This window comes from Narcine bancroftii, chromosome 7 (genome assembly GCF_036971445.1).
Source record: "Narcine bancroftii isolate sNarBan1 chromosome 7, sNarBan1.hap1, whole genome shotgun sequence".
Lineage (NCBI taxonomy): Eukaryota > Metazoa > Chordata > Chondrichthyes > Torpediniformes > Narcinidae > Narcine > Narcine bancroftii.
Window position 1 is genome coordinate 48790785 of NC_091475.1, and position 27273 is coordinate 48818057.

Genomic DNA, 27273 nt, shown 5'->3' on the forward strand with positions numbered 1-27273 from the left:
CTGTCAAAGGTTCACCCCATCTGATGTGTTGACAAACTTTTACAGCCTTCTCTTGATGCGTGTATAAAGTATGTGCAATCAAGGCCTGAAATTACGTATTAAACCTTCTCACCGATTATTCCACTGACCAAGACGTAATGGAGTTTTATTCTTCAGTGATAAGCATTCTTGTTCTGCCTGTCCCTGCTTTGGGTTGCGAGGAGCAGCCCACCCGGACGCAGGGACAGCAGCTCTTCACTCGCGGGGCGGGGCGGGGCGGGGCGCGCACCCCTTCCGCCTCCTCCTGCGACCGTTGCACCTGGCCACCAGTGGAAGCCGTGGGCGGGCTCCCTCTCCGAGCCACAGCGCCCCCTCCCGCTCCCGCTCCCGTGGCTGCCTCTCGTCGCGAGGCTGGTGTCCGCAGCGGGTAAGTGCCCTTGGTTTCTGTCTTGTCCGGTGCGGCTGGAGGACGCGGGGCGTCGGGTGAATTAAATTCGTGCTCCCTTCGTTGAGGCTTGGGCAGCCGACCATCCCATCCCATCCCTTCCCACCCCACCAATCGCCCCCTCGGACCGAAAGATGCTGCCCTTCCACCTTCTCCCGCACTAACTTTCAGGGTCTCCAACTTGTTTTTCTTCAAAAATAGAGGGGTTTTTCTGATAATGATAAATATTATTTACAAAAACGAAACCAGTTCAAAGTCTCTTGGTGGCATGGCCATACGCTCCCATCCATGTACATTATTACAGAGGTCTATTTACACCATTGCCCCCACTGTGGCATCCCCCCACCCCGTGTTGTTAGAGGGACTGTGCCTAGTCATGGAAGAACATTGGACAGTGTTCCTTCCGCACAACCCCTCTGTGCATTCTAGTCGGCAGCATTCCCTCACCTCCATCTCCGTGCACTGAAAGACTAACAAGTTTCAGGCAGACCAATTGATTCCCTGGGAACAGCCTGTAAATCAGAGAGTCCTCTCATGCTACTGCTGGAGATGAACCCTGACAAGGACCCTTGCATCCTTCTCCTCACACACTGAGCAAATCCACAGTCTGCAAAGAAGTGGGTGACTCGATCCACTCCACCACGGTCAGGGAAAACGTGAATTGTAGGTGATCGATCTATTCTACAGGAAGGATCTAAGAGGAAGTTTCTCACTGCCAGCCACCTGTGGTACTTGTCTGTGAGCTACAGTCTGCTCAGGGAACTCCCCACAGTCTCCAGCCAGTCTTTATCTCTGTTTACATTTTCACAATTCCTGGCAGGTAGAACTACATTTAGTGTCTTTGTACTTTGGTTCCATGCACAGCCTGATGCATCCGCACATGAAAGTGATCACCAGGATCCTTGCTCCCTCATTTCCACTTTGGATCCTCAAACAGTCCTTCCAAATGAATCCACCATTCAATTTGCAGGGATCATTTTCTGTATCTGTTGCTCCAGGTGCAGACTTCTCTACTGAACGCTGCATGTGAAATGCTGAAACAGTGCTCGGAAACAAAGTTGGGAAAAAGATTTAAACACAAAGAATGAAACATGAGAGGAGTTATGTCTAGGAACAATGAGGAACACGAGAGATACGAGATTACGTATGATGCACTATAACTGCCTACATAGATTATATGTTACTCCTCAGAAATTAAAAGAGTGGGACCCAACAGCATCAGATAGATGCTTTTGCTGTAATCAAGAGACTGGAACAACATTACATGCAATTTGGACATGTTCAAAAGAAAAATTACATACAATCTGAAAGACAAGTGTACATTATTCGAACAAATTTGAGAACCATACATAAAATACGTTGGAGAATGCCGACCACAAACCTCCATCTCTTAAAACGGTATAATTGTGAGCACAATAAGATTTAAAGATGTGAAAGTGGACAATATGACTTTTTTGTTTTTTGTTATTTCTTTGTTTTATGTGTTTTATTATTTATTGGTTTTTAAAGGGGTGGGGAGGGGAGAGGGATAGAAGGGGGAAAGAGGAAATGTCACTGTCTATATATTGATAATGATCATTTGTGGATGTTGTTATTGATATGACTCAGTGCAAGAAGTGAAAAAAATTTTAAAAAGTAACAGCGCTGGGAAAACTAACAGTTGTCAAAAGCGCGCCCACTGCTGTCAACCTCTCTCCACCAATAGGGGAGCTGAAGGCACAGGCTGAGGCATGGAAGAGCCCAGTACGCTGAGTTTTTGAACGGGTTAGTCAGTTGGTTGGAGAATATGCTCACCCACAGTGGGAGAAAGAAGACTGAGCTACATTGTCTATGAGTGCTAGCACTGTTGACCTGACAGCAGTTTGCGCCACACTGACACCCAGAGTGTGAGTGTATGTGACTGATCTGGGCTTTTCCAGTCTCCTTCCAAGAGAAGGACTTTGTGTGATAGGAGTCACTTGACGACCCAAGACAGGGTGTTTAGAGGGGAAGACTTATGTGACAGAAGGCCACTTGTTAATCCTAAAGTGGACTTCGGAGGCGTGAACCTTGTGTAATGACTAGGAGGTCACTGGATAAAAATTCCCATGTGAAGAAATCAAAGGTGGTTGTTGCCACATTCGAAACTCAGGAAAGTCATAAGCCTAAAGTGATCATAAATCTAATGATCACATTTCACGTCCAACTCAAAGATCATCATGCAACCAAACTAAGAATCCCCAGCCTGGAGACCAAACTTTGCGAGCTGTTCTTTTTTGACTGACAGGCTTGACATTACTGACTTGAGGTTTTGTTTTGGGTCCTTTTTGGGAGGGCACTTTGAGCTTGGACTGAAATGGTGTGGGATTTTTTTACCCCCACATACACCTTGGGAATATCTTGTTAATGTAGAGTTTCCATAAAGTCTTATGTTTGGGGGTTAAGTTTATTGAAATAATTCTATTATTGTTAATTAGTTAATGTATTTTGTGTTAAACTTAACCCTTCTGTTTGTGTCTCTCAATTGCTGCTGGTGGGGTGTATCAATGGAGATTGAGAAGTTCTTGAGAAATAAACAATTTCTCTACAGAACCTAAAATTTGACGGGGAAGAGGTACAATAACATTTCAATGATCTCATTGCCCACATTTGGGAATGTGGAAATACCAGGGGACCCAGAGAGTCAGTAATTGGAGCCATCATCAAGAAAGGAAACTGAGGAGGAGTAACGTGATGGAGTAGTGGCCTAGGAGAATACGAGCCCTCTCCAGAAAAAAAGTGAAAAAGCAAAGCCCCAGATACACAAAACACAACAAATAAAAAATAAAGGTGTGGAGAAAATGGCACCTAAGAAAGAAAATCAAAAAACAACAGGAAATAAAAGAAGGAAAGTCACCGGAAGAGAAAGGTGAAGGCCTTACCTGCATGAAAAAGCAGGGACCCGCCATGGAAAGAGGAGCTCACTCCCCGAGGTTAGTGGAGACCCCGCAGGGTCATGACCCACCGACCGCGGGACTGCAAAAATGGCTCACTGAGCCAAACAGGTGCACAACTGCGCATGCACATGACAAGGAGAACACCGACGGGAGGGGGGACCAGCTGTGGAGTTTCACTCCACAGCACGAACAGCTGAGAGATGCCCGACGACAGGGCTCCCAGCTGGAAGATAAAGAAAGCAATGGGAAAGAAAGGGGTGAGAAAGAAAAACAGAAGCAAGAGACACAACAGAAAACCAGCCCAGAAGAGGACCAACATCAAGAAACCATGAAACAAAATACCCAACAAACTGAGACAAGCAGCTCAACAAGAAAGTCAGAAGAGATCACAGATACAAGGAAGAGAAATGGAAGACACAAACCCAAGAGCAGAACCAGAAGAAGAAGAACACCAAGCTCTGCACAGAGAAATAGGAGGTAAAATGAATGGACAGTACATAGATATATTTTCTTTCAAGAACAAATGAAAGCATTAAAAGAATGGTTGACACTAGAATTTAGTGAAATGAAAAGAAAAATGAAAAGTACAGAAGAAATGGAAGTGAACGACTTAAAAAGAAAATTGGTAGAAATGGAAGTGAACGACTTAAAAAGAAAATTGGAAGAAAGTGACAAAAAAGTTAAAGAAACACAGGAGTTGTTAGCTCAGAAGATGAATATAATGGAAAACTATAGTAGGTGAAACAATATAAAGATAGTAGGCCTTAAAGAAGATGAAGAAGGCAAAGATATGAAAGAATTTATAAAAGAATGGATCCCAAAAGTCCTGGGAATGCCAGAAGTACAGGAAGGAATGGAAATAGAAAGGGCACACAGAACATTAGCCCCACACCTTCTTCTTTGGCTTGGCTTCGCGGACGAAGATTTATGGAGGGGGTAAATGTTCACGTCAGCTGCAGGCTCGTTTGTGGCTGATAAGTCCGATGCGGGACAGGCAGACGCGGTTGCAGGGGAAAATTGGTTGGTTGGGGTTGGGTGTTGGGTTTTTCCTCCTTTGCCTTTTGTCAGTGAGGTGGGCTCTGCGGTCTTCTTCAAAGGAGGTTGCTGCCCACCGAACTGTGAGGCGCCAAGATGCACGGTTTGAGGCGATATCAGCCCACTGGCGGTGGTCAATGTGGCAGGAACCAAGAGCCCCATACCACAGTCACAACAAAAATCAAGATCCCTTTTAGTAAAATTTCTGAGATACATGACAAGAGAAAATATATTGGAGAAGGCAATGAATAAAATTAGAGAAGACAATAAACCATTGGAATACAAGGGTCAAACAAATTTTTTTTACCCAGACATAAGTTTTGAACTCTTAAAGAAGAGGAAGGAGTGTAACTCAGCAAAATCAATCCTATAGAAGAAAGGCTATAAATTTATGTTAAGATATCCAGCGGTACTTAAAATAATTATCCCAGGGGAGCAAAACAGACTGTTCTCGGATCTTGAGAAAGCACGAGAATTTGCAGAATGCCTGCAAGACAGAAAGAGAGGTGTAACAAGAACAAAGAATGATGACAAACTACATATAAAGATATAAAAATAATGTACAAGTAAGAACTAAAGGAGAGAAGAAAAGGGAAGTAAGGGAGAAGGAGGGAAAAAGAAATAAAAAGAGGAGGGGTCAAAAAAAGAAAAATAGAAGAAAAGAGGGGGAGCTTTGTTGTTCTTTGGCTTGGCTTCGCGGACGAAGATTTATGGAGGGGGTAAAAGTCCACGTCAGCTGCAGGCTCGTTTGTGGCTGACAAGTCCGATGCGGGACAGGCAGATACGGTTGCAGTGGCTGCAGGGGAAAATTGGTTGGTTGGGGTTGGGTGTTGGGTTTTTCCTCCTTTGCCTTTTGTCAGTGAGGTGGGCTCTGCGGTCTTCTTCAAAGGAGGTTGCTGCCTGCCAAACTGTGAGGCGCCAAGATGCACGGTTTGAGGCGATATCAGCCCACTGGCGGTGGTCAATGTGGCAGGCACCAAGAGATTTCTTTAGGCAGTCCTTGTACCTTTTCTTTGGTGCACCTCTGTCACGGTGGCCAGTGGAGAGCTCGCCATATAACACGATCTTGGGAAGGCGATGGTCCTCCATTCTGGAGACGTGACCCACCCAGCGCAGCTGGATCTTCAGCAGCGTGGACTCGATGCTGTCGACCTCTGCCATCTCGAGTACTTCGACGTTAGGGATGAAAGCGCTCCAATGGATGTTGAGGATGGAGCAGAGACAACGCTGGTGGAAGCGTTCTAGGAGCCGTAGGTGATGCCGGTAGAGGACCCATGATTCGGAGCCGAACAGGAGTGTGGGTATGACAACGGCTCTGTATACGCTTATCTTTGTGAGGCTTTTCAGTTGGTTGTTTTTCCAGACTCTTTTGTGTAGTCTTCCAAAGGCGCTATTTGCCTTGGCGAGTCTGTTGTCTATCTCATTGTCGATCCTTGCATCTGATGAGATGGTGCAGCCGAGATAGGTAAACTGGTTGACCGTTTTGAGTTTTGTGTGCCCGATGGAGATGTGGGGGGGCTGGTAGTCATGGTGGGGAGCTGGCTGATGGAGGACCTCAGTTTTCTTCAGGCTGACTTCCAGGCCAAACGTTTTGGCAGTTTCCGCAAAGCAGGACGTCAAGCGCTGAAGAGCTGGCTCTGAATGGGCAACTAAAGCGGCATCGTCTGCAAAGAGTAGTTCACGGACAAGTTTCTCTTGTGTCTTGGTGTGAGCTTGCAGGCGCCTCAGATTGAAGAGACTGCCATCCGTGCGGTACCGGGTGTAAACAGCGTCTTCATTGTTGGGGTCTTTCATGGCTTGGTTCAGCATCATGCTGAAGAAGATTGAAAAGAGGGTTGGTGCGAGAACACAGCCTTGCTTCACGCCATTGTTAATGGAGAAGGGTTCAGAGAGCTCGTTGCTGTATCTGACCCGACGTTGTTGGTTTTCGTGCAGTTGGATAATCATGTTGAGGAACTTTGGGGGACATCCGATGCGCTCTAGTATTTGCCAAAGCCCTTTTCTGCTCACGGTGTCGAAGGCTTTGGTGAGGTCAACAAAGGTGATGTAGAGTCCTTTGTTTTGTTCTCTGCACTTTTCTTGGAGCTGTCTGAGGGCAAAGACCATGTCAGTAGTTCCTCTGTTTGCGCGAAAGCCGCACTGTGATTCTGGGAGAATATTCTCGGCGACACTAGGTATTATTCTATTTAGTAGAATCCTAGCGAAGATTTTGCCTGCAATGGAGAGCAGCGTGATTCCCCTGTAGTTTGAGCAGTCTGATTTCTCGCCTTTGTTTTTGTACAGGGTGATGATGGTGGCATCACGAAGGTCCTGAGGCAGTTTTCCTTGGTCCCAACAAAGCTTGAAAAACTCATGCAGTTTGGCATGCAGAGTTTTGCCGCCAGCCTTCCAGACCTCTGGGGGGATTCCATCCATACCTGCTGCTTTGCCACTTTTCAGTTGTTCGATTGCCTTATATGTCTCATCCCGGGTGAGGACCTCATCCAGCTCTAGCCTTAGGGGCTGTTGAGGGAGCTGGAGCAGGGTGGAATCTTGGACTGAGCGGTTGGCATTGAAAAGAGATTGGAAGTGTTCTGACCATCGGTTGAGAATGGAGATCTTGTCGCTGAGGAGGACTTTGCCGTCTGAGCTGCGCAGCGGGGTTTGGACTTGGGGTGAGGGGCCGTACACAGCCTTTAGAGCCTCGTAGAAACCCCTGAAGTCGCCAATGTCCGTGCTGAGCTGGGTTCGTTTGGCGAGGCTAGTCCACCACTCATTTTGGATCTCCTGGAGTTTGCGCTGAAGATGGCTGCATGCGCGACGGAAGGCTTGTTTCTTCTCTGGACAGCACGACTTTGTAAGGTGAGCCTGGTGGGCAGCTCGCTTCTTTGCCAGCAGCTCCTGGATTTCCTGGCTGTTTTCGTCAAACCAGTCCTTGTTTTTCCTGGAGGAGAAGCCCAGTACCTCTTCAGTGGATTGCAGTATGGTAGTCTTCAACTGATCCCAGAGGGTTTCAGGGGACGGGTCCGTGAGGCGGGTTGCATCGTCGAGCTTTGCTTTGAGGTTTGCCTGGAAGTTTCCTCTCGCTTCGTCTGACTGCAGGTTTCCAACATTGAACCTCTTTCTGGGGGCTTTACTGTTCCTGGGCTTTGGCTTGAAGTGAAGGTTGAGCTTGCAGCGAACCAGCCGGTGGTCAGTGTGTCATTCCGCGCTAGGCATGACCCTGGTGTGGAGCACATCTCGTTTGTCACTTTCACGCACAGGATGTAGTCCAGGAGGTGCCAGTGTTTGGATCGGGGATGCATCCAGGTAGTCTTAAGGCTGTCCCTCTGCTGAAAAAGGGTGTTTGTAATGACAAGCCGCTGTTCTGCGCAGAGCTCCAACAGGAGGCGCCCATTGTCGTTGTACTTGCCGACACCATGCCAGGATTCCTGGCCAGGTTTCTGAGTCTTTGCCGACGCGAGCGTTGAAAAGAAAAAAGAAAAATGAAAAAGAGAAGAAAAGAGGGGGAGCTTTGTTGTAATGTGAAGATAAAAGACTTTTCTGGAGGGGGTTGGGTGGGAGAGAATAACAGTCATTGTGAAATCAGTTGACACTTGCAAACGGGTTCACAGTCCGAATGAAGAGGGGAGTTGTGGTTGCCCGGCAAGGAACAAGGGGCAACTCAGAGAGGTGGGGGGGGGAACGACACTTGGGGTTAAGGGAATTTTAGATGTGGGAGTGGTTGAAGTATTTTATGTTTTAGAAATGTTGTCATACAGTGCGTTCAAAAAAAGAAAACTGAGAAATGAAAAGGGGAAAGATGGTGGTGAGGAAGCGGAAATGTGATATAAACAGAGTATGAGATGGCCATGTTGAACTGTATGACTATAAATATTAACGGAATACATAACCAAATCAAAAGGAAGAGGCTATTAAATTTACTGAAAAAATAGATATAGCATTCGTGCAGAAAACGCATCTAACTGAAGTGGAACACAAGAAATTGAGGAGAGACTGGGTAGGGCACGTAACGGCAGCATCATATAACTCAAAAGCCAGAGGTGTAGCTATTTTAATCAATAAAAATGTACCAATCAAAATAGAGGAAGAAATAATAGATCCAGCAGGGAGGTATGTTATGATAAAATGTCAGATATATTCAGAACTCTGGAATTTGGTCAATATATATGCACCTAATGAAGAGGATCAAAAGTTTATGCAAGATATTTTTTTGAAGATTGTAGATACACAGGGGAATATATTGATAGGAGGGGATTTTAACCTTAATTTGGATTCAAATATGGATAAAACTGGACAAAAGATGAGCAGAAAGAACAAAGTAGCCAAATTTATGGTGAAGTCAATGCAGGAATGCAACTTTTGGATATATGGAGGAGACAACACCCAAAGGAGAAGGAATACTCATATTATTTGAGTAGACATAAAACATACTCAAGGATTGACCTGTTCCTGTTGTCAGCCCATATCCAAGGGAGAGTTAGGAAAATGGAATATAAAGCTGGATTGTTATCTGATCACTCACCTCTGTTATTAGCAATAGAACTGGAGGACATCCCACTAAGAACATATAGATGGAGCTTAAACTCCATGCTACTTAAAAGACAGTAATTTAGAGAATTTATTGAGCGCCAAATTAAAATGTACTTTGAAATAAATACGGAATCAGTGAAAGACAAATTTATAATATGGGATGCAATGAAAGCTTTGATCAGAGAGCAGATAATAAGTTATGTAACTAAGATGAAAAAGGACTACAATCAGGAAATAGAACAGCTGGAAAGGGAAATAGTAAGTACAGAAAAAGAACTAGCAACAAGGGAAGGTGCAACAAAAATAATTGTATTTGCGGACAAAATAATAAAATACGAAACAGTACAAACAGTATAAGGTGGAGAAGAACATAATGGGAAAAAAAAAGCAGGTATTATGAACTACAGGAGAAAAAAACACAAAATACTAGCTTGGCAGCTTAAAACAGAATAAGCTAAAAGAATGGTATTGGCATCAAGGAAAAAGGACAAACAAATTACATATAACCCAACAGAGATCAATGAAAACTTTAAGGAATTCTACGAGCAATTATACTGAACTGAGAACAAAGGGAAAGAAGACAAAATAGATGAGTTTCTAGCTAAAATTAAACTTCCGAAATTGCAAGAAGAGGAGCAAAACAAATTGATAAAATCATTTGAAAAAGAGAAAATACAAGATGTATTATAAAAGCTACCAAACAATAAAATGCCTGGGGGTGGACAGACTCCCAATAGAATTCTATAAAACATTTAAAGAGTTACTATTCCTCCTCTCCTGGAAGTAATGAACCAGATAGAAGAAAGACAAAACTTGCCAGATTCATGTAAAACAGCAATAATTACAGTAGTACCAAAGACAGGGAAAGATCCACTAACACAGGCATCGTATAGATCAATATCTCTACTTAACTCAGATTATAAGATAATAGCAAAACTATTAGCAAACAGTTTGGCCGACTATGTACCAAAAATAGTAAAACTATATCAAACTAGATTTATTAAGAAAATCCGAACAACGGACAATATCTGTAAGTTCATTAACTTAATCCAAGCAATACAAGGAAATAAGATGCCAACAGTGGCTGTTGCTTTAGATGCAGAGAAAGCCTTTGACAGGGTAGAATGGAATTACTTATTCAAAGTATTACAGAGGTTCAACCTACCAGAAAAAATATATTAATTGGATTAAAGCATTATATAAGGGTCCATTGATGTTGGTGACAGTAAATGGATATATATCGAATCAATTTAAATTAAGCAGGTTAACTAGGCAGGGATGTCCACTATCTCCCTCACTGTTCGCTTCAGCAGTAGAACCATTGGCAGAACTGATAAGAACAGAAAATAAAATAAGAGGGATAAAAATAAAAGAGAAGGAATATAAAATTGGTCTATTTGCAGATGACATCATAGTATACAGAACCAGAATTATCAATAAAAGAATTACGTAAGAAATTGAAGGAATATGGAGAAATATCGAGGTAAATAAAAGTGAAGCAATGCCAATGAATAATGCGGATTACACAAAGTTCAAAAAATAATCACCATTTAAATGGCAAACACAAGCAACCTGATACCTAGCTATTAGACTAGATAATAATCTAGGCCATCTATACAAATTAAATTATCAGCCATTAATGAAGAAATTACAAGATGACTTAGAACATTGGAAAGATATGCCACTTACACTGATAGGAAGGGTAAATTACATTAAAATGAATATCTTCCCAAGGATAGATATTTCAAAAGATACCTATTTCAATTGTTACCAATTCCCTTAACAGAGAAATTGTTCAATGAACTAAAAAGAATAATAAGGAAATTCTTATGGAAAGGGGAGGAAACCGAGGATAGCACTAGATAAATTAACAGAAGTTTGCAGCTACCAAACTTTAAAAATTATTATAGATCAGCACAATTAAGATATCTATCAGATTTTTATCAAACAAGGGATAAACCAGATTGGACCAAGATAGAGCTAGATAAAATATGGGAGAAGGTACCTGAACATATATTATATAAGTGGGATGAAAAGCTGGTGCATCATGGGAATTCACCAGTACTGCACCATCTGCTCAACATTTGGAAGAAGATTCACTTAGAAAGGAAAAAAAACAAATTACCAACTACCAAAATTATTATTGACGCAAAATCAACTAATCCCTTTCACAATAGATAATCTTTCTTTTAGAGAATGGGACAGAAAAGGAATTAAAAGAATAGAAAATTGTTTTTTGAGAAATAATTTATTATCATTTGAACAAATGAAGTACAAATATGGAATAACTCATGGTAAAATGTTTGCATATCACCACTGAAAACCTACTTAAAGGACAAATTGGGAAGCAGACTGAGATTACCAAAAGAAGTAGCTTTGAATATGTGATTACAGACACAATGATAATTAAAAGATTTATAACGAACATGTACATCAAGCTGCAAGAGAAAGAAAATGATGAAATAAGCTATAAACCCAAACAAAAGTGGGAAAAAGATCTAAACATAAAGATAAAAAATGAAATATGGGAAAAGTTATGCTCTGGAACTATGAGAAATATAATAAATACGAGGTTATGCATGATACAATATAACTGGTTTACGCAGGTTATATATCACTAACTCCCAAAAGTTAAAGAAAATGGGATCCAACATTATCAGATAGATGTTTTCGCTGTAAGAAGGAAATGGGAACAACAGTACATGCAATTTGGGCATGTGAGAAAGCGGAAAAGTTTTGGGAAGATCTAAATCAGATATTAAATAAAATCACAAAAAGCAACATACCAAAAAATCCAGAGATTTTTCTTCTATCATGGGTCCTCTACCGGCATCACCTACGGCTCCTAGAACGCTTCCTCCAGCGTGGTCTCCGCTCCATCCTCAACATTCATTGGAGCGACTTCATCCCTAACATCAAAGTACTCGAGATGGCAGAGGCCGACAGCATCAAATCCACGCTGTTGAAGATCCAACTGCGCTGGGTAGGTCACGTCTCCAGATGGAGGACCAGCGCCTTCCCAAGATTGTGTTATATGGCGAGCTCTCCACTGGCCATCGTGTCAGAGGTGCACCAAAGAAGAGGTACAAGGACTGCCTAAAGAAATCTCTTGGTGCTTGCCTCATTGACCACCCCCAGTGGGCTGATATCGCCTCAAACCGTGCATCTTGGCGCCTCACAGTTCGGCGGGCAGGAACCTCCTTTGAAGAAGACCACAGAGCCCACCTCACTGACAAAAGACAAAGGAGGAAAAACTCAACACCCAACCCCAACCAACAAATTTTCCCCTGCAACCGTGTCTGCCTGTCCCGCATCGGACTTGTCAGCCACAAACGAGCCTGCAGCTGACGTGGACATTTTACCCCTCCATAAATCTTCGTCCGCGAAGCCAAGCCAAAGAAGAAGAAGAATATAAGAAGTAAAGAATTAGGCCTCAAATTGGATGAAGCGCAAAACAGATTTATTATGATAGCCTTAGCTGTAGCAAAAAAATGTATTATGTCTACCTGGAAATTAAAAGATAGCCTGAGAATACAGCAATGGTACATAGAAATGGATAAATGTATTCCATTGGAAAAAATAACATATAATTTAAGAAATAACATCACAGTATTCGAACAAATTTGGGAACCGTACATGGAACACAACAGAGAGGGCCTACCATGGACCTCCACCCCTAAAATGATAGAATGAGAAGAAGACGAAATGAACTGACCCAGTGTGTAAAAGTAGATTACACAAATTTCTTGTTTATTTTCATTGTGTGATGTGATGACATTGTTTAATGGGTTATTGTATTGTATATGTTGAATGTTTAATGGGTTTGGAGGGGGGTGGGAAGGATGGAGGGAAGGGAGGGGGGAAAGGGGAGAAAATGAAGCTGTGTATATTCAAGAGGGAAATGTTTGTGTGTATTTTGATTAATATGGTTCATAGTGTGAAAAAGTTTAAAAAAATTAAAAAGGAAAGGAAACTGCTTAAATTGTAATAATTACTGAGAGATCTCCCTGTTCTCACTCAATGCCAGAGTTCTCCTGAATGGGTCTAGAACATTTTGGTCCCACATTTTGGTGCGGGACATTTGGCCTTCACAGTTTGGTATCCACAATTTGGTACTGGACATTTTGTGCTGGACATTTTGACCCGCTGCCCCACTCACTGACTGCTGCCTGACTCCCTCCTGATGCCCTGCCTGAAGCCCCTGTGTTGCAGCACTGCCTGAACACTGTGTTTATTTTTATGATTATTTAATAACTATAACAATAAATGCAAAATATTTGCCAGGGAAAGTGGTTTCCTGGGGAGAGGGAGTTCCTGCAGCACAGGGGGTTCAGCCAGCAGTTTCTAAAATGCCAGAGGTTCAGGGAGTGGTTTTTGAAATGCTGGGCGTTCAGACAGTGCTACAATACCGTGAGGAGCTGGGCCTGTGCCAAACATGAACCGAAGTATAACAGTAAATCCCAAAATGTTTCTGAAAAGCTGCAATGCTGGGGTTGTCGGGCCAGTCCCAAACTCTGGGCGCCAAAATGTCTGATTCCGTTGCTGAACTGCCTCCCAATGAAACGGTGTTCCCCAGTCCTCTGTGCAAAACACACAGTCACACATGCATAGAGATAAACAATACATGTGCAATATTCATATGTACCAAAAAACAAATATTGTTTTGGAAATGTGAGCATCATGGACAGTTAGTGTGAGCAGTTCTTTTGGTCATTCAGCATTCTCACTGCCCATGAGAAGAAACTGCTCCTCAGCCTGGAGGCTCTGATACTCCCATACCTCTTTCCTGATGAGAGCAGCTGAAAGCTTCTGTGTTCAGGGTGGAAGGCATCCTCGATGATTTTGCATGACCTCTTCAGACAATGATCCCAGTAGATTACATAGATGAGGAAGATGTTAGGATTCTCTCTGCCACTCTTAACGGTCCTGTGGATTGACCTCCGATCCATTTCTCTGCACCACACAGTACTACACTGTGATGCAGCCAGAAGGATGCTCTCGATAGACATCCAGTAGAAAGTTAACGATGGCGACTTGCCCACTTCAGTTTTCTCAGAGAGTGCCGTCGCTGTTGCGCCTTCCTGACAAGTGAGTGCAATCACTGAGTGGACTCTGCCCTTCTAGGGGGACGGTGAAAATGATTTACTCCAAGCACCAATTTGAAAAATACATGGGGTGGGGGTGGCTTTCAAACCCTTTCACTCCATCCATCAGTGGAGACTATGGAACACATTCATTAAATTTAGCTGTCCACAGAAATTTGCCTCCATCTTGAATTTGCAATGTGATGGGCAAAGAAGCCACAATGCTACACTCTGGCAGCAATGAAAACAGATGTAAATGAAGCTGTGTGTTTGTACCAACTGTTTTCTTGTCCTTATTTTGGTGCACAAAGTAATGGGAAGCTATTTGACTTTTGGGGGCCACTCACCAGAGCAAAGTCACCTGAATATCAATAGCTGAGCTGCAGTGAGCAGACAGCAGCTGTTTGTACACCCAGAGGTTGAGTTCCAATGAAGCATGAAAGAAGTAGGATCTTCCACTTAACAGGCAAGCAACCAATCTGTTCTGCCAAGCAGTCCTACTGCATCACACTGCCCCCCAATGATAAAGATTCAAAAGACACGAAAAAGCAGGAAAATGTAACTCTAATCTCATTTTGGAAAATATATTGTTACCAATCAGGGATCATAATATCCTTAAGCCATTTCCATGGAATTACTGAAATCTTCAGAATCAGAATTTATTGACATGAACATGTCACAAAATTTGTTGTTTTGCAGCAGTTTCATTGTGGTGCAAACATTAGTATAAATTACATTATAAAATAAATAAATAGTGCTAAAGAATAGGAGAAAGTCAGGTACTCTCTGTGGTTCTTTCTGCATTCAGAAATCTGATGGCAGAGGGAAAGAAGCAGTCCTTGGGTTCTCGTCTTCAGGCTCCTGTGCCTCCTTCCTGATGGTAGCAATACCAAGGGGGCATGGCCTGGGTGGTTGGGGTTCTTGAGGATACAGGTCCTTTCTGAAGACAACACTTCCTCACCTTGATGGAATGAAGACTGATGCCCATTTTTTTTAAATGTAATCCTATATATTATTCATGTTATAAAATCTTAAATAAAGTTTAAAAAAAAAAGACTGATGCCCATGATGTCGCTGGCTGAGTTAACAACTCAGCAGTTTTTTTTTCTGTCCTGTGCATTGTGTGACAGATTATGTTGTTTTTTATACTGTATATAGAAATGTTTTAAAGGAAATAAATTTTAGTGTAGGTCACATACAAGCACTTCAAAACAGATCTTATTTAAAATACTGGAGCTCTGGTCAAGCGAGACAGTCCGGCTCCAAGTGCCTTTGCAAAAGCTTTGGGGTGTGCCTATAGAGACTTCACTAATGGATTGCTGTTTTGAAAAGCAACAGATGAAAGAACTCGGAGGATTAGATCTGGAGCCTCAGGCTGTCTGAGGGCAGTTTGCAGTTCTAAGAGGATCATGTGGTTTTGCAAGCAAAGGGAGTAAAAACATGCTTTTCTCTGAGAGAGAGAGAGAGAGAGAGAGAGAGAGAGAGAGAGAATATAGTTCAGCAGCAGCAGCTGGGACTGAAACAGGACACACTGGCAAGCTTGTGGAAAAACCCCATTTTGAAAATGGGTTGTGAGTTCTTAGTTCAGCCTGGTCAAAGCCTTTGTGATTCATACAAGAGGAGAGGACTGGCTGCCTAATGTTTCACTTAAATAAGGGAAATAAAAAGGAACTCTGGGGTAACCTGAAATAAAGTGGTTATTATCTGGAAAATCCTGATGGGGAAGTTTCTTCGGCAAGATACTGGTGTGGCTGATTAGAAGGAATCAGTTTGTGTCCAGTGAACAACAAACATCTCTCTGAAAAAATCATCAAGAACCTTCCTGAGCAGTAACAATTTACCTTTCAAGCACCAAAGCGTGGTGAGCTTCATAAACGTTAAATTCTGTGCACAGTATAAGAATTGCCTGCAACCAATAAACTTGGAGGAATGAGAAGTAGGATTGGACTGTGAATCAAAGAACTTTTCTTAACTTATACACACATTACATACACATGCACTTAATTAGAAGGGGGTTAAGTTAGGTTAAGAAAATTAATAGTAATAGGTTAGAATTTGATCCTGTTTTCATGTTTAAAGATAATTAAAAGCAACATTTGTTTAAGTAACCATTTGTCTTGGTGAATATCTATTGTTACTGAGTTTTGGGGTCCTCTGGGGTCTCATAACAATTGGCACCTCCATACCAGACGTGATACAACCAGTCAAAATGCTCCCAATGGTACACCTATAGAAATTTTCAAGAGTTTTTGATGACATACCAAAACTCTTCACAAAGTATAGCGATTGGTGAGCCTTCTTCATGATTGCATTGACATGGAGTCCTCAGGACAAATACTCAGAGATGTTGACACCCAGGAATTTGAAGTTATTGACCCTTTATTGCTGACTCTTCAATACAGATTGCGCCAGTTGGGATCTGCTCGCTATTGATGCCACCATTCATTCAGCTCCGGGGGGCTCAGGGGTCTAAAGGTCATTGTAAGTTTCCTGGTTTTGTATTGGAGAGGTCTTATTGTTAGTTCTGGTGACGCCCCGCACCCCAGGAACCCTGACATACCCACTCCAGACGATTCTACAATGCATAGTGGAGTTATCCCAGAGCCCCTTAGAGTCAGGGTTCTCCTTGGGAAAGATCTTGTCTGTCTCCTCTGTGGGTACTTCTGTCAATCCCCCCCATTATTAGCCCCAGTATCTTGAATGTTGTCCATGCAAGCATTGCCTTTGTCTGTATCATCCTCCTGGAATGGCTTACACTGGGTTTCGTGGATCCAGCCATCCAGTGCATCTAACTTTAGGCGGTTCTTGTGACTAGGAAGACTTAGTAGGTTCCTTTCCACCTTGGGAAGAAAGGAACAGTTGTGAGCGCTTTCACCATTACTTGATCTCCCGGTAAAAAGGGGTGGGTGTTTCCCTCCAGCCACGGTCCCTGGGCGGCTTTCATCTTATCATACATTCGAAGGACGTCCTCACACAACCCTTGGGCATTTGCTAGGGTGCTTTCCTGTATCCAAACCTTGGTAACCTCTTCTGGCATCATAGGGGGTCTTATTCCCATGCTCATAGGACGCCCCATCAGAGCCTCGTGTGGTGTTAATTTGGTATTGCGATTTACCTGATTGCATAGGGTGTATAATACTATAGGCAAGGCTTCTGGCCAGGGTAGTCCTGTCTTGCCACATGTTCTTTCCAACCCCCTTTTTACTTCTCCATTTAATCTCTCCACCATACCAGAAGATTGAGGCTGATACGGGATGTGGAATTTCCAATCTATGCCCATTATTTCGCTTACTGCAGTCACTATCTTCCACATGAAGTGGTAGCCTTGGTCGCTATTTATTCCACACGGGATCCCATACCGGGGAATCAATTCTTTCATCAGAATCTTAGCTACTGTCCGAGCATCATCCCTTTTGATCGGGTGCGCTTCTATCCATCGTGTGAACATGTCAATGATCACTAATAGATATTTAAACCCTCTATAAGCTGGCATTTGGGCAAAGTCAATCTGCAAATTCTCAAAAGGGTCGTGAGCAGGGGGAAGTTTATCAAATTTGGCAGGCGAGTGCCCCCGATTGTTTTGCTGACAGATCAGACAGTTTCTCACCTGCCGTTCTATGTTGGTAGAGATTCCAGGTGCAAACCAAATTTGCTTCATGTTATGTAGCATTTCCTGTCTTTCCCAAAAGGGATCATCCATGTGCTAACTGCACTATAGGCTGGTACAGGCTTCTTCGACACATCACTCGACCATCGTTACTTTTTCATATGCCTTTGACCATCTGGCATCCGTGGGTTTCCCACATATGCCGTTCTTGGGCAGAAACCCCCTCCTGTGCAGTTTTCAATTCTAATTCCTGTATCATTTGGTATTGCTCGGGAGTGTTGACCTCTCGCTTGAGGGTCATGGGTAACATGGGGTTCTGTTGGCTGGTGACTAGTTTGGCTGCCATGTCGGCCCGCTCATTTCCCCTTGACACAGGATTGTTCTGGTTGGTGTGAGCCTGACATTTAACAATGGCCAACTCTGCCAGGAGTTGGATGGCTTCTAATAGCCCCTCTATCATTTCCACATGTCTTTTCCCCTTCCCACTGACTGTTATGAACCGTCTATTTTTCCATATTTGGCCGAAATTGTGAGTCACCCCAAAAGCATACTGAGAATCAGTATAGATATTTGATCTTTTTCCGTCTGCCAATACACATGATCTAGTTAAGGTGAACAGTTCTGCCATTTGTGTGGTGGTGCGTTCCGGTAGGGCATATGCTTCGATAGTTTTGTCATCATTCACTATGGTGTACCCCGCATATAGCACCTCATCCCGGGGCCGGTGTGAAGACCTGTCAATATATAAGGTGATATCTGCTTCTATTGGTTAGCCTTTAGGTTAGGTCTTGGGCTGGTCACAAGCTCAGTCAGTGCCACGCAGTCGTTTCTGTTTTAGGCAATAGATGGGCAGGGTTGTAAGAGCCCGATCTTTTGTAAGTGTAATTGGGTCGGGATAACATTACCACCTCATATCCTGTCCTTTGGGCTGTGGTGAAATGCTGTGTTGATGTCGAGTTGAACAGCAGTAGTACGCCATGATCCGTGACCACTGTGCATGGCCGATCCTGCACCAGCAATACCAATTTTTCTACTATCTCTGCCGTGGTGGACACCGCCGCAGACACGGGGGGATCCCTATTACAGTTAATGGGAGTTTGGTGGAGTAGTAGGCTACAGGCCTCTTCCCTCCTCCGTGCTGTTGCACCAGCACTCCACAAGCAAATCCATTCTTCTCCGTGTAGCGTGAAGGGTTTCTCATAATTAGGGAGGCCTAGAGCAGGGACTTGAATCTGAGCCTGTTTAAGATTCAGAAAGGCTTGCTCTCTTTCCTTCGTCCATTCCACTGCTCTTAGTGCTGCGTCCATTTCTCGATATTCTGGTATCCACTGTCTGCGGTATCCCACCATGGCCAGGAAAGACATGATTCCCTTTTTTGTGGTTGGTTTGCTTATCTGGCATACAGTTGCTATCCTTTCTGGGCCCACTCTTTGCTCTCCCTCCTATAAAATATATCCCAAATATTTTACTTCCTTCTGGCAGAATTGCATTTTCTGCATGGAGACATGGTGGCCCCAGCAGGCGAGGAGTTATAGCAAAGCGACGGTATTTTCAACGCATGCAGCATCGTTGGGGGAGGCTACTAGCAGGTCGTCCGCATATTGCAAAAGGGTCGAATCCCCCCCAGGTAGGGTGAGTTCTGTCAGGTCTCTTAGCACAGCGGCTGTGTATACGGTTGGGCTTTCGGTATAGCCCTGGGGAAGGCGTGTCCATGTATACTGTTGGCCCTCATAGGTAAAAGCGAAGAGGTATTGGCTCTCTTTTGCAAGTGGTATGGAGAAGAAGGTGGGACACAGGTCAATGATAGAGAAAGTTGAGGCGGTGGCAGGCATGGCACACAGGATGGTGGTGTGTCTGGGACGACTGGTGCGGTTGGCACCACAATGTCATTTATGGCCTTGAGGTCCTGGACAAATCTCCAGATGTTCTTGTCTTTCTTTGGTATGGGCAAGATCAGTGTATTGCAGGGGCTTTATGTTTGAACAAGGACTGTCGTTCCAGATCTTAAATGATGCCTCGTACGGCTTCAACAGTGGTTGGAGAAAGGCAATATTGTTTTACCGCTGGCAGGGGCGCCTTATGCGGCGGGGCAGTAGGTACAAACCCCACATGTATTTGACTGTGCCCACACTTTCATGGTGACCTGTGCTAGGGCAGCCAGCCATCTATAGTGGATTGACTCTGGCGGACAGGTTCGGCAGAAGAACGGCGGCACTATTTTTCTTCCCATCTGAATGCTACCAGTGTCACGGGAGTGAAAGAGGATGTCTCCTCCTTTCAACTGTAAGTCAGCGTATGCCTCGCAAGCCTTTTCTGCCCGGTGTTGGGGTTCTCGCAGCCAGTGATCATGTTCCTGCAAAGTCGTGACCATCTGTCCCACGTCTTTCAGCTGGTGAGGCTGACACACCACCAAGGTGACGTGTGGGGCTACGTGTGGCAGTCGGAAACAAAATGTCTGGTCTAGGCTTAATTCGGCCTGTGTCCCTATCCCCTCTGGTCCGATAAACAGTCGTAGTCCCACAGTTATCTTCTCAAAATCCCCTTGTCCCGTTATATGTGGGACCTCCTCTCCAGGCGCAAAATACCCAGGTGTCACATGGAGGTCCTTTACCTCGGCCACAATTTGCAGGACGGCACTCAGTTGCTGCAGGGCTAAAAATTCCTGTGGCCTTTGTAATAACCCTCATTACTTTTTCAAATTGTTCGAGAAAGGGGTTAGTCTCTAACCACCAGCCAAAGTGAGTTGGATTTCTGTTCATATCGAGTTCATCGTCCGCCGTTGTGCGGATGAGCTGATATGCGTGAGAGGTGGGCAAATCCATAAATATTCCCTCCCCTGTACAGTACAATGTTGCATTCATTTTGCACAGAGCCTGTCTCCTTAATATGGGGACAGGGGTAGTGGCCGAAACAGTAGGCTCTTCTTGTATCTTGGTGTCTCCAACCATTAGGGTCATTGGTTGTGAAAGTGGATCTATCATGGGACTATTGTATCCCCTAATGCTGCCAATTGTCTTGTAACTAAGGGGCACTCCCGAGGATGGCGATACAGAGGACATGGTGGCTCTGGTATCAACCAATATTAAACTCTCCCTCTGTCCCAATTTTACACTGAAAATGGGTTGGGTCTCTCCACTGGAGGAAAATTGGACGAGAGGAGCCTGCACCACCGGTTCCTCTGGGCACCCCTATGGGTTCGGTTATCGAAAAGAGAATTGGGGTCGCTGGCCATAGGCCACAGTTCTGGATCAGGTTAGAATTCCTCCGGGCATCGGGTACCCTTCTTTTGCCAGCCTCCTCTTCGGGATTGACTTCTACACTCCCGCGCTCAATGGCCCCTTTTTCCGCAGTTGCGGCACTGATCGTCACCCTTATCTCAGGATCTACCTCGTCCTCTCTTTTCTCCCTTCATGTGCATATAAAACTGTCTGGCTCGCTTTTCCTTTTGTGTAAACAGTCCTTCCCTATCCATATTAGCCAATACCATGATAATATCCACCCAGTTGTTTCCAATTGCTTCATCTTATACATTTTGAGGCAGCATACAAAAGCAAGGTTTGTACCGCCAAGGACTGGTTATCATGTAGGGGCACCCCAGCAATTTCCTCCCAGGTGTTTTTAAATCGAATTACGAATTCCATCATTTAGTCTCCCATTTTCTGGAGATAGCGGGTGATCTCTCCAATATCCCCATATCTTTTGGCACTCCGCATGATAGCTTTTCTTCCCCTGTTTTGCAACCAGTGGACCATGGACTCATTCCCATTATCTGCCATAGTGTCATCTGTTCTCCAATCCCCGTTCTCTCCAGGCGGTATAGTGAATGATTCTTTCACCACCTGCCAATGAGAGCCATACGAGGCCTGAAGTAACGATCGGACATCTCCTGGTAGGGGATGGTAAAGGTGGCAGGTCTGGTCTAGCCAGTGGTGAAATCTAATGGGGGCCTTAACAGGGTCAGGGGCATTAGTGATCATATCCCGTGCCTCAGCTGGCGTCCAAGGTTTCAAGATTGGGGTGTTGCCTATCATAACTCTAGGGTATCGAGAAATAGAATTAGGTAGACCAGCTTTGGTCTGACTCCGGGTACGGACTTGCGTCCTGGGTTCCCCTTCCTCTTCCTCAGCGCCCTCCTCCATCCTCGGGAGATGCCCTCTCACTGGGGGATCCCTGGGCGCAGTGGCCTCATCCAGGGGTGTGGGTGGGACACTTGCGGGAGCAGGTACAGGTGGAGGTATTGGACCAGTCGCCGCCACCACTGGCAAGGCAGCTCCCGGCACTTGTTGGTGGCCATAGGTGGCAGCGGTCTGAATTAGATCATCCCATCCTTTCCTGTCATAGTTTGTGGGCAATCATGGATACAGCGGGACAGGTTGGGGGGCCCTCACATTCGGGTCGGGATATGGAGGCGGTTAGTTCATGGGGCTTGAAGGCAATTTACTCTGCGGCGGTTTAGGCCACAGGTGGTGGTGCCCTGCCACCTTGGTCCAGACTATAAAACCGTCTTTAAAATAATTAACATCCCACATCGGATCCCCTCCTCCCGACTGAACGTCATCTTTGAAGTAGGATATTACTTTTAAATCAAGTGTTCCCCCATATGGCCAGACTCCCTGGTACCATCTGTAGAGATCATTACTGAATGGTATGGCATAGTCCCAGTTACCTGTCTCATTCATTACGATTTCCGCAGGTGAGCCTGGAGGCTGCAGTGGGTCTCCAACCTGTTCTTTTCATTTGTGTTGTTTCGATCTCGCCTTTGTAGATCTTTCTATGGCAGGCTTAGGCTTTTTCCCGGGAATGGAGCCAGCCGCTCGACCGGGCTCTGTCTCTTTAGTCTGACAATTTCCCATCTGTTTACAGACTTAACAGAATTAGGATACACAAAATAGCAAAGCGACAACAGTTTTCTTCTACCTTTATGTGCGTCACCGATGTTTCTTCCTTCCATTTAGTCGCCCCGGGCTGCTTTAGAGTTCAATTTATTTACCCAAGTCTTATCAGTGTCTCACTCCGTCCTTGCGGAGGTCTCGACGTTCACCTCACCCTTCTATACAGGGGTCTTGGTGTGTGAGCCTGCCTCACCCCCTTTCAACTAGGTTCTTGGTCAGGGCCGTCACCCATTCACTATGTCCGTGATCCTGCAAACGAGGACCCTGCTCACAGCGCCAGATTCTGTCACCGATTTCTTCGGGTATCTATAATTATTTAAATAGAAAACACAGCCCGGGAGATCGTTTCAGAAGAGTTTATTGACAAGATTAACCTTGGAGAGTCCACAACAGAGACTCTGCCCGTATCAGGCAGAGAACAAGCTTTTATAACCCGAAACAAACAAGTCTTTAATCAATTCCTACAGGATATGTACTCCCTCTCACACAGTAAGGTTACAAGACAGATTGAAAAGCAGGAAACAGATAAGGACGCATCCTTATCACATTCCAATAACTTCGTGTGAGTTAATTTCTCATCCTCTTCTGTCTTGGCGTCTACTTGATTAAAATCATATTTCCTTCCACACCAACCTCTCAAACCATTTCATCACAGTAGAAGTTAGTGCTACTGGGTGATAGTCATTGAGGCAGCTCATTCTTCTTTTCCTGGGCAATAGGATGATTGATGCCCTTTTGAAACAGGTGGGAACCTTTGACTGCAGCAATGAGAGGTTGAAAACGTCTGTGAACACATCGAATAGTTGGTTAGCATAGATTTTCAGTATCCTGCCAGATATGCCATCAGAGCCTGATGTCCTGCGAGGGATCACCCTCATGAATGATTTTTTGACTTTGGCCTCAGAGACTGATGTCACAGGGTCGTCATCCTCTGCAAGAATTCTCGTTGGCACTATTTAGTTCTCCTTCGCAAAGCAAGCATAAAAGTGTTCAGCTCATCAGGTAGTGAAGCATCACAACCATTTATGGTGTTTGGCATGGAGCTTGTGGGATGTAATAGTCTGCAATCCCTGCCATAACTGGCAAGTATCTGACTGTCTGTAGCTTCCTTTAGAATTGCCTCTTTACTGCTCTGATGGCCTTTGTACCTGTAGGGTTGGGTGCCAAAGGAGGGTATTCGTGGGCATTCCCCCCCCCCCCCCACCTGCACTCGCAGCACCAGCGTTGCTAGTCTCACTAGTTTCCACATTATATAAGCAGCACATTTGTCTGTTACGTCGGAGGGAGGGCTAAATGTGATGTCAGTGTTGCCTGGAGGAGGTTTATAGTAGATACGTGCCAAACCTGCATGCCTGGACTTACACTAGAGAGCTGGATTACCAATCTTAAATGCCTTTGATCTCTGTTTCAATAGGGTACAAATCTTTTGATTCCTCATGGCTTCTGGTTGGGGAACTCCCAGAATACGCAAATGGGCACACATTCATCCACACAGATCTTGATGAAGTCAGCCTCAACTGCTGTCTACTCTATTTATTCAGGTCTGAGGATGAGTCCTTGAATATAGTCTATTTCACCAATTCAAAACTGTGCTAAAAGTGCTTCTCTGCCTCCTGCAACCATACTTTCACTGTCTTCCCACTGGTGCTGTAGTCCTCATTCTCTGCTTGTATGTCAGGAGGAGAACAGCCAGGTGTTCAATTACTAAATTAACAAACAATTTGTAGGATTAACATGTAACATCATTATCAACATGTAGGATTAAGGAGAACTCCACATGTGCACATGTGAAGAACAGAAGGATGCCGAGAATGAGGAAGGGGCTGCTAAAGGATAAATGATGAAATGTGCCTGGAGCAGAGGAAGTTGGGGAGGGGGGGTCCTAAATGAATGTTTTGCTTCAGTATTCCCAAAAGAAAAGGACCTTGACCAGGGTGAGGTTGGAATAGAACAGGTCTGTGTGCTGGACAATGTGGAGATTAAGGAAGAGGAAGTGTTTGAACTTCTAAGAAATATCAAGATTGATAAATTCCCAGGGCTGGACGCAATATACCCCAGGTTGCTGGGGAGAGAAGAAATAGCTGGGGCGCTAGCAAAGATCTTTGAGTCCTCTATGGCCACAGGGAGGTGCTGGAGGATTGGAGAATGGTAAATGTTGTCCCCTTGTTTAAAAAACCTAATAGGGAAAATCCTGGGAATTATTGACCGGTGAGTTTAATGTCTGTGGTATGTGAACTATTGGAGAGGATACTTAAGGATAGGATCTATGAGCATTTAGTTTTGTGAAGGGAAGGTTGTGCCTCACGAGCCTAATTGAGTTTTTTGAGGTAACAAAGAAATTGATGAGGGTAGGGTGGTAGATGTGGTCTACATGGATTTTAGCAAGGCATTTGACAAGGACCTCACAAGAGACTCATCCAGAAAGTCATGAGGCATGGGATCTATTAGCTGTATGGATAAAAAATTGGCTTGCAGAAAGAAAGCAGAGAGTAGTAATGGAAGGAAAGTATTCTGCCTGGAGGTTGGTGACTAGTGGAGTGCTCAGGGATCTGTTCTGGGACCCCTGCTCTTTATGATTTTTATAAATGACCTGGATGAAGAGGCAGAAGGATGGGTGAGTAAGTTGCAGATGACACGAATGTTGGAGAAGTTGTGGATGGAGCTGAAAGTTGTCGAAAGTTACAGGTAACCTTGCAAAATTGGGCAGAAACGTGGCAAATGGAGCTCAATCCGGATAAGTGTGAGGTGATGCATTTTGGAAGGACAAACCAGAAGGCTGAATGTAGGGTTAATGGTCAGTTACTTAGGAGTATGGATAAACAAAGGGACCTTGGGGTTTGTTATGGGCCCAGAGGACCCCAAAACCCACCAGCAATAGAAATTCACCAAGTGAAATGGTTACTTAAACAAAAGTTGGTTTTAATTATCTTTAAACATGAAAATAGGATCAAATTCTAACTTATTACTATTAACTTACTCAACCTAACTTAACCCCCTTCTAATTAAGTGCATGTGTATGTAATGTGTGTATAAGTTAAGAAAAGTTCTTTGATTCACAGTTCACTGGTTGCAGGCAATTCTTATACTGTGCACAGAATTTAACATTTATGAAGCTCTCCACGCTTTGATGCTTGAAAGGTAAATGGTTACTGCTCAGGAAGGTTCTTGATGATTTTTCAGAGAGATGTTTGTGATCAGCCACTTCAATGTCTTGCCGAAGAAACCTGGCCCATCAGTGTTTTCCAGGTGGTAACCTCTTTCTTTCAGGTCACCACAGAGTCCCTTTTTGTTTCCCAGCTGCTGCTGCTGTACTGTAGAATGTAGAACTGAAATCTTTCTCTCTTTCTCTCACACACACACACACACACACACACACACACACACACACACACACACACACACACACACCACACACACACACCACACACACACACACACACGCACACGCACACACACACTGCTTGCAAAACCAAATGACCTTCCTAGAACAGCAAATTGAATTCATACTGCGGCACTGGACCTAATCTTCGAGTCTGTTCATCTGTTGCTTTCCAAAAGAATAATCCATTACTCCACAGCATGTCCAATTAATACGTACTTGTGAAGTCCTTATAAGCATTCTTCAAAGATTTTGCAAAGGCACTTGGAACCTGTACTCAATGACTTGAGCAGAGCTCCAGCATTTTAAATGAGATCTGTTTTGAAGTGTTTGTATCTGTGTGTGACCTAACTAAAAACCCCACAATTTATCTTCTAAAACATATCTATATACAATATAAAATATAACAATCTGTCACAGGTTCAAATCCATACATCCCTCAAGGCTGCTACACAGGTTTACAGGATAGTTATGAAGGCCCATGGGCTGTTGGGCTTCATTAATGGAGGATTGAGTTCAGGAGTAGAGAGGTCATGTTGTAACTGCTGAGACCACATGAAGTATTGTGTTCAGTTCTGGCCACCTCATTATTCAAAGGATGTGGAAGCCATGGAGAGGGTGCAAAGGAGATTGACCAGGATGTTCCCTGGATTGGAAAACAAGTTTTATGAGACAAGGTCAGCATTGCTAGGACTTTTCTCTTTTGAGCGTAGAAGGATGAGAGGAGACTTTCAACCTGTCTTCCAAATGGGGTTTTTCCACAAGCTTGCTAGCTTGTTCTGTTTCAGTCCAAGCTACTGCTGCTGACTGTAGAACTGCAGAACTGAAGTCTCTCTCTCTCTCTCTCTCTTTCTCTCTCTCTCTTTCTCTCTCTCTCTCTCTCTCTCTCTCAGAAAAGCCTGTTTGACTCTCTCTGCTTGTAAAACTACATGACCCTCTTAGAATAGCAAGCTGCACTCTAGATAGCCTGCAGCTCCGAACTACTCCTCTGATCTCTTTCATCTGTTGCTTTTTAAAACAACCATTCATTAGTGAAGTCTCTTGGGCACTCTACAAAGTTTTTGCAAAGGCCCCCAGGACTCCAGTATTTTAAATGAGATCTGTTTTGAAGTGTTTGTATGTGATCTACACTAAAAAAATGTTCCCCAATTTATCTCCCAAAAACATATCTAGAAACAATACAGGCACAACAAAATCTGTCAATCCTGTCAGAAAGCTATTTTTCTTGTTGCTCTTCCCTCTTGCCCTTCTTAGCTTCTTTCTCATCTGCTTACTTACTCTCCCACCTGTTACCACTTGCCTGTTAGCCTGTGCTCCTTTCCCTTTCTCTCCATTTTCCCCCACCTTTTGCTCAGACGTCTGCCTAACTTTCCACATACCTGATGCAAACCTCAGGGCCAAAACATTGACTGTATTTTACTTCCT

At 44.1% G+C, this 27273-nt stretch overlaps 1 protein-coding gene across 3 annotated transcripts in view; it reads left to right on the plus strand.

The window, feature by feature from the left end:
- The first annotated feature begins 260 nt into the window (after nt 1-260).
- The window catches only part of LOC138738885 (beta-1,4-galactosyltransferase 4-like), a 50744-nt gene continuing 23731 nt past the window's right edge, over nt 261-27273 (plus strand). Inside the window, exons 1-2 of one of the 3 annotated variants that reach the window (XM_069890020.1) lie at nt 261-406; nt 1423-1830. The gene's annotated coding sequence lies outside the window, so the exon portion shown is untranslated. The remainder of the gene's footprint in view (nt 407-1422; nt 1831-27273) is intronic. The other 2 variants (XM_069890019.1, XM_069890018.1) reach the window with 2 other exon arrangements.